Source organism: Halyomorpha halys, unplaced genomic scaffold (genome assembly GCF_000696795.3).
Source record: "Halyomorpha halys isolate HHAL.00 unplaced genomic scaffold, Hhal_1.1 Scaffold229.1, whole genome shotgun sequence".
Lineage (NCBI taxonomy): Eukaryota > Metazoa > Arthropoda > Insecta > Hemiptera > Pentatomidae > Halyomorpha > Halyomorpha halys.
The window spans coordinates 260,435-269,343 of record NW_027111154.1 but is presented as its reverse complement, the minus strand read 5'-3'; the positions used below and the strand labels follow the sequence as shown (position 1 = coordinate 269,343).

Below are 8,909 nucleotides of genomic sequence, written 5' to 3'. Positions count from 1 at the left end.
TTTTGGGAAGGAATGTGTGTTGTATAAACTAATTTTGGGAAGGAATGTGTGTTGTATAAACTAATTTTGGGAAGGAATGTGTGTTGTATAAACTAATTTTTAAAATGATTTGCAGATGTACGTTGTATTCTTTTAAGAGAATCCTGAATTATTTTTCTAATAATAAATTACAAGATTAACTTCTGTCCGAATTAAATCAATGCCAATCAAATTAAAACATGATTAATTTTAAAATTAAATAAATTTTTAATTCAATTAAAAAATATTTTTAATATAATGAAATACAAAAAAAAAAAATATTATTTTAAAATATTCAATTATAATTTTATTATAATTCAATTAGTTAACACAATTATTCAAAGTTTTGTCCTATTTTAAAGAAATAAATTCTTCTAAAACCTTACTAGGACACACAGGAGGGACATTTATTTTAAATTTATAAAAGTGAGGAAATAACTATCCAATTGTTTCCCATGCTTTCACTAAACTGTACATTATTAATTAGCACAACATTACATAAATAAATTTCTATATTTCTTATATTTTATATGTTAACTGTATTTAGTCAATCTATAATAAGTATTTTCTTAAAATTATCAGAAAAATATAAAACTGAAAAAGTTTGTTATAGTATACTACGTTTTCAACAATTTTTTTTTTTTCAAACAAGAAATATGGTTATAAGGACAAGGTTGCATTCATCAATATAGATATGAATCAACTGAGCTATTCCATTTATTTTTTAAAAAATCTGAATTAAATAAAATAAATGTACATGAAAGGAAACAATGTGAATTTTTCGAATTAACAATACTATTTCAAACTTGAAATTTGTTAATCAAACAATAGAAAAAGAAATAAAAATTGTTTTGAACAAAGAAGCTTTTATACGGTTTATGTAATTCACTTTATTCCCTGACAAGAGCAGGTGTTTGATGACTGATAAGGAAGATAAGGGGAACCCAGAAGAGGGGCTGGGCCAGTAATATGTTGACCAAGGTTTGTTTCTGTTGTTGCAAAGAATCTGAGTCTTTTGATATCAATGACAATACCACATTCGCTAAGAATGTTGTTACCAAGCAGCCCAACGGAACGGGAGATGTCAAAATTATAGTGACGGATTCCGACACAGTTTCACAGACAGAATCGGCACAAGAAGAACCAAAGAAAGCAGAAATTAAGGATGAAGAAAAAGATAAAACTGCTACGATAGACTCAACTGTGAAAAATATTGAGCCATTGTTTTGTATGGCTAGTGAAGTTGTAATTGAGAACGAAGAATCAGTTGCCTCCATCCACAGTTCGGAAAGCCACATAGAATTCCAATATGCCAGTAATACTATGGTCCACACTGAAAAACAGCAAAACAACCATCTTGGTAATGCAGATTCACGGTAAAGTCGCTATGCTATCATATCATAAACCTTCTTTAGACCATTCAAAATTAAATAACCAATATAAAGTTAAATTATTTATTTAGTTAACTCTATGTATTAATTTATAATAATTAATGTATAATCTAATATTTTTCATCCAAATTAAAATTATCTGTGAACAGCACAACTAAATACTGCTAGCTTAAAATTTATAATCTGCAACAATTAACATTAATGTAATAAATAAACTCTACTTCATACACAAAAGACCTCTCCAGACAATAAATCATTAATAACTATAACAAATTAACTGCACTTGTACAAATTGCCTTAGTAGGTAGCGATTGACTACATATAATATTGAGAAATAGCAAAACAAAACAAATTGATTCCTTAATCACTTTAATAAATAAATTTAATTATAAAGTTGGCATCTGAAATAAATTAAATTATTTCGATTTTTACTGAGATAATTGCTTATTGTTTCAATACCTGTTGTGAAGAAAAATATATAAAATGTAAAGAAAGAGTAAAACATAATAAAAATCAGTAACAAAATTGTTATAAAGAGGACATTCTTTATAACAATTTTGTTACAATTCAGTTCCAATATTCAAAATTTTCTTTCTGAAACAAATATAATTTATAAAATAAATAATTTTTATTATAGATTACTAATTTATTGTTCACAGAATTTTTAAAGTTTAAAGTTTTTTTTATGCTTTTTTCTAGTTTGTGATATGACTATGCCATTAATTTTACCCCCCAAAAATTACTAAATTAAATTAAATTAATTCATGTTTTGAATTAAAATTTAATTATAATACAAATTTATGACTCATAAATAAAAAAATAATCATTATTTTTCATTTATGTCCGAATATCACTATTTTTTAGAAAAATAGGTGGGGTAAATTTTATCTGTGTCAAAAATACTATCATTTAAAATCAACATATTACAAACTAAAATCTAAAACTTTATATTTAAAAAAAGGAACATAGAATTATTTCAGATAGATTATTTATTTACATATATTTTTTAATAATCTAAACTCATAAATACAGTTGAACCGCCTTATGTCCAATATGATGTTTCCATGAAAAAAAAACAACATAAATAGCAAATGGTCATACTTGGGATGCATATTAGGGGTCAAAAATTAATAATCTGGATATATACTATTCATGTTACTTCAAAGAAAAGTTAAATTTTATTCAGAAAGGTAAAAACTTTCAGAAACTTACAAATAAATTTCAAGTTTAGTTCTACAGTTTATGTTGTCTCCTTTACATTGCCCCTTTTATGGTTTTCCTTTCTGTCAATACATATTTTTTCTTACTTATTCCAATGTTAAAAATTCAGAAATTATTTTATAGTTTATTTGGAAAAACTAAAAGTTTTTCCCAAATTTATTTTCACATTCATTAAAAAACTTTGATTAGTAGAAATTCAATAAATTGACATCCAACCATAATAAAAATTAAAACATTAAAGATACTGAAACTTATGTAATAAATAAGAAAAATAGATGAATAATGGAAATTTTATTTTAAAACCTTACTTCATAATTCATGAAATTTTACGACAGTATTAATTTAAAGAGCATATCACAGTTATTAAAACCAAATGACAAAGATAAGTGTACAATTGCTATCTATATTAATATCAGTGATAAGTTATACCACAACACCACTAACTGATTATATTAACACTCAAGACTAAATTATATTTTTAAAATAAATTAATTAAATTTTTTAAATAAAATTACCAGGACAGAAAACTAGAAATAAATCTGAATGAAATTTATCAGGAATAAGAAAGGTTCAGAAAAGATCAGCTGTACAAAACAATGAACAGTTATATTAATTATTTCAAATCAATAATTAATAATGAGAAATTCAGGATACAAAACTTGAAATGTTCAAAGTTTTTCCATCCCTGTCAACCAATGACCCATTTCTGCTGTTTAAGACTTTAAACTATTTTTCTAAACAAAAGGGCCAAATAACAATGGCTTCCAAAAATGTATTGAATTTAAGCTTTTACTAAGATGGAACAAAATCAGGAGGGGATAGTTAATGAAAATGGAAGCTAACAAACAGGCTTCAATTAATTAACAGAATTAGATTATTGTCCATGGAAATTCAAATTACGTTTTTCTCAAAAACTGACATTTCATTTGATAAAACTAAATAGTTTATTTTCAAGGAAATTCCATCCTAATATTTTGCAAATGGAACATTGTATTCCTGTTTCCCAGTTTGTATCCCAGTGCTACAGCCTCATATAAACAAAACATAAAATTGCAGAATCAGCTGTGTCTTTATAAAGTTAAACAAACTTAAATGTAAAGAAAAAATTGAAATAAATGTATTTAATTTCTATATTACTATCTAGCTAACTAAGCTGTTCAAACAGTTGATGTTTACTTTATACCGTAATCCAAAAGGAAGTAAACATGCACTGATTGTTGGATTTATTTTACAATTGTTCATAGAAAGTAAGAATTGTTCTGAAACGTAACAGATATTGGCAAATTAAATTTTATTGGACCAATTAATTTATTTTTTTAATAAATAAGTTATAGATTTTAAGGTAAAAATAAGTTAGGAAATTTAAACACAAAAATTAATTTAGTTTCAAATATTTATATTGGTAAAGATATTTTTCTCGGAACATCTATATTTTTTAAATGACATCCGATTGAGCTCAGATTCAGAGGGAAGTTAGAGATTAGTATCTTCGTGGTGTTTTTATTGGAATTTTATTAAATTCCTTCCACTGCTTTTGCTTCACCATGCGCAAATAAATATATATTTTTTAACATATGATTCAGACCATTTTTTATTATACATAAATATGGTACATATTAAATAATTAAATAAATATGACATATAAATACATATGGTATAGAATTACACTAGATAATAAAATATAAATACAGTTTTTATATTAAAAAATAAAGCATTTTAAGTGTCTCCCTACATTATCAAGAAAAAATAAAAGAAATTTCAATATCAATAAACTAAATTTAAAATTAGTAATACAAAGAAAAAATTTAATGCTTTTAGGTCTCATTCCTGAATACCATTAAACATTTTATAATACTTGTGAATTTTATTTATTTATTTATGTTTTGTAAATTTTTAATCACTAATTACCTAACTAATATGGAACCATTCACATTGCAATAGGATATAACAATGTTATTACAATTAAAAGTAACCTTTAGTGCATTTGGTAATATTTGTGTATTTAACTTATTATGAATGAAAAATCTTATTTTCAAGTTTTATAAAAAAGCAAAGTAATAAATATCAATATCAAAAGAAACTGAATCCAATACAACACATGTTATTCCAAATTATATTATTCAAAATTATTCTGAGGCTTAAAGTATTTAGAAAAAACTCAGAGGTAGCATCTCTATCTTCCTTCAAAAGCCACAATCGTCTATCTGTTTCATATTAATTTTCTAAGTGCTATTGAGTCAACAGTGATGATTCATCCAATTTAGAATAACAAAACAATTACAAAATGTGGCCTCTTTTCCTCTAGACCTCTAAACTACTCCAAACTGATGAAATCATCACCATAGTTACCAAAAACATGCTATCAATATTGAGAAGCTTACTAAAATATTTAAGGATCGAGCAATCAAAATTTTAATTAGCTATTAAACCAGGCAAGTAAAAAATTATTGTTTCAGTTTTCAATTTAAATTGTGGTTTGGTCCAATTAAATTCAATACACAACTGGTTGTTATTTTTAGATTAAATATTATCAGTACCAGATAAAACTTTAATTAAATAGACACTTTTTTGAGATACTTTAATAAGAGTAGTTGCAACATAATCAAAACTGAGTTCCGGTTTTTATAGTTTAAAGATATATTCAGTTTTACAACCAATAAAAAAAACACATACCAATACATAAGAGTATTGCATGCCTTACTCCAAAGGTATGCATTTCCATACAAAGCATTATCATATTTACATACATTGAATTATCATGTTTACATACATTGAATTATCATGTTTACATACATTGAATTATCATGTTTACATACATTATACTATCATATATCTGTATGACTGAAGAAGTTGATAAATGGTTACCTAATTAACTATACTAATCAATTTCTTCACAGTTGGTATGGATTTATTGACTATTTTCAAAACTTAAACAATTATGATCCCTATATAATGTGATTATTTTCCTGACAATGTTCGCATGTTGATAAGTCTTACTTTGTACTTTGAACATATTACTACCAGCATTGTTGATATTGAAATAGGAATGGAATAGAATAAAAAATTCTATTGTAAGAGTATTCTTTAGTGCCTTAGACCAATAATATCTTTGATTTACTATTTATTATATTCACTGGAAAGAATAGAATTACATTTTTTTCAACTTATTTATTATAAATTTACCCTTTGTTATATTTACAGAAATGAACTACATTTTTTATAATTTATTTATGATAGAATTATATTTACTGCACATGCAATTCGGTGTTCTGTATCGTTCTAAATTCTCTCAACTCATCCTTCGAACTAAACATTTGACACAATAATGTATTTTCAAAAAGCTTAGGGTGCTGTTCCTGCCTTAAAGTAAGAGGCCACGTTTCGTAACTGCAAAGGATTGTAGGAAGGATAATAGTTTTGTTAATTCTAACTTTTAAGACTTCTGGACAGAAGGCACGAGCCAAACAATTTCAAAATTGAAAATTAAAAAGTATTTTCCGCCTTTATTTTCTTATCACTTTCATTACTTTATTATTTTTTTTTTGGAACATTTTTTAACTACTGTAGACCCTAAGTAATTTCTACTTAAACATCTCTACCTCCTCATTGTATTTCCTCCTAAATCTATACACCAAAATTGTTCCTGTTTCTGCTGCTAACCACACGATTAATTTTATACATATTTCTTTTGAGACCTATTTCCTTATTAGCTTTTATAAATGTAGTCGAATTAAGTTTTATAGTTTTCTCGTCTTTACCCAACAGTACCAAGTCATCAGCATAACCCAACAGATATTTTACCAGCCGGAGTTAATCCGTTTTTGGGATATATTAACACACTTCATTATATAGAACAAATATAGCTACCAAGCCCATAAGCCGTTACCTATATTGCCTACAATTTGGATAGTTTGGAACTAACAGAGAGTACAGATGTTATCTATAGTCAAATATCTTCTGATAAAAATCTAGACTATTGGGAAAAATTCACTAGTCATGGGATAATACTGACAAACTTCAGGAAATCAAACAAATGGTTGGACACAATAAAGATAAAGACACAATAATTTACTATCTTTCAGCCCTCTTAGATGTTTTTCTCAGTTTGATGTTTACAATTTTTTATTATATCTGATGAACAAATTAGTTCTGTGTCGTTTTCTGCAGTACAGACCACACAATTTAATGCAAATTTTTCATAAAACAAGAGAAAAATATCAGAACAGAATGTATGCTTCTTTTGAACAGACTAAAATTACAGCTCCTTTTTGTGTACAAAAATAATTTGAATGGTTAGTTGAGCAAGTACACAGAGTTTACTATAGGAGAAGTGTACCTTTAGGAGTATACTTTACTATAGGAAGAGTGTACCTTACTATAGGAGTATACCTTACTATAGGAGTATACCTTACTATAGGAGTGTACCTTAGTATAGTAGTATACCTTACTATATGATTTCAACTCCATTATGATATATTAATTAATTTATTATACTTAAAGAATCGTATGAGTTAATTTTATGAGACAGGTGAAACAAAAAATATTTTTGAAATACAATTTTTCCTTAATAAAAGGAAGATGGTCTGGGTGTGGTCAAAATAACTGAAATATTAAATAAAATACTTATTATGAGCCAATCTTTAGCCCCACTTTGCAGGGTTTCATCAGGGCTTTCAAAATGAAGGAAAGCGAAAGAATTCTTTCATCAGGGCTTTCATCAGGGCTTTCAAAATGAAGGAAAGCGAAAGAATTCTTTCATCAGGGCATTTTAGCTTTATATTTGTTGTATTCATGCCCTTTACCTATAAGAAGAATTTTAGATATGAAAAAACAAACCCAGAAGAAAAAAATTCTTACATTAAAATATTTGTTATGGAATATGTATTGTGACTTATGATTTATAAAAACCATTGTATTTAATTTTAATTACATTTTTTTTTCTCTTAACGGTCTAAAGTAAGGTTTATAATATCCTTTTACAATATACTTTATCTTGTAAATTATTTATGAAGATAGTCTTTTATAATACAGTATTAGTTTGTTGCGTAATTCAGCAACAGGAGTAACTCTTGAAAACACTTGACGTTATAACAAAAGGTGACCTTCATATTTAATAAGATAAACAAATATTTGCTATCCTACTACATTAGAATTTAAAATGGAACACAACTAACTTCAAATAGCAAGTTATTAATTAGAGGATAAATAAATTAAAATTCCATATGCCTGTATTTCAATCGTTCTTATGAGCTAATAAAATCAACTTTGATTAGTTATTTAATTCAACTTTCAGATCTCAATTTCGAATAAATTTGACTACAATCCTCAAAATTTGATAGTACAATTTGAAAATATATGAAGGCTTTTTGTAATAGATTAGGTATCACTGAAACATTATGTTGTTATAGTTAAGAGGCAACCTGTTTTTGTGGCTGCAGACCACACTTTCAAAAGTGCATTTTTCGAAACATTTTTCTATATTTACAATGTTAAAACTTTCTGTTTAATAGAAGGTTAGTCATCTGTAGTAATCACAGATAAGAAGACATGACAATGATATACATTTATATAGGTCCAGAAATAGACTAATAACTCATCTCTTCTCTACTTTTCAACAAAAAAATAGAAAAATGCATTTTTATTTTTAAATAAGCTTTTAGTTGGATCCCTTTTATTAAATAACTAAATCAGTTGGTTACAGCTCTGTCACTACCTAGACGGGAACGTAACAGTTGTAAATTAATTAGTATGTTAGTGTTATAATCAGTAACGACCATTGAAATAAAGGAATACTGTATTATATATGTCCCAGTTCAAGAGTACATCATCTTGGGAATTGCTTATTTTGAGATATTTTATCAATTTTAATAAAATGTAATTATCAATAAGGATAAGATCTAATCTATCTTATTAATCTATATCTATACCTATACCTATATCTATATCTATACTAACATTTATCTCTATATCTATATCTATATCTATATCTAGACAGTTCAAAACTTTTTTTTTCAAGACCCATTCTAGTTATTTCTGACATACATGGGGAGGGGGAAGGGGTTATATAGAGGTATCCAACCTATTCTAACTATGGTGAGGGCTCAAGATTTCATTTTGTGGAACCACCACAGAAATATAATTCGACCCCCCCTGTAGGATTTGAACCAGCTCTAATGCAGTCATGAGGCAGTTACTTAATTCCCTCAACTACGTTCGTCCCAGACAATTCAAAACTGAATTTTTTTATAACATGTAATTGATTTATAATTCTGTGTTTTA

The 8,909-nt window shown here is 26.4% G+C and overlaps 1 protein-coding gene across 1 annotated transcript in view; it reads left to right on the top strand.

Moving 5' to 3' along the window:
- Window positions 1–8,909, top strand: part of f (forked) — a gene marked incomplete in the record, with an annotated part of 203,433 nt that overhangs the window by 121,344 nt on the left and 73,180 nt on the right.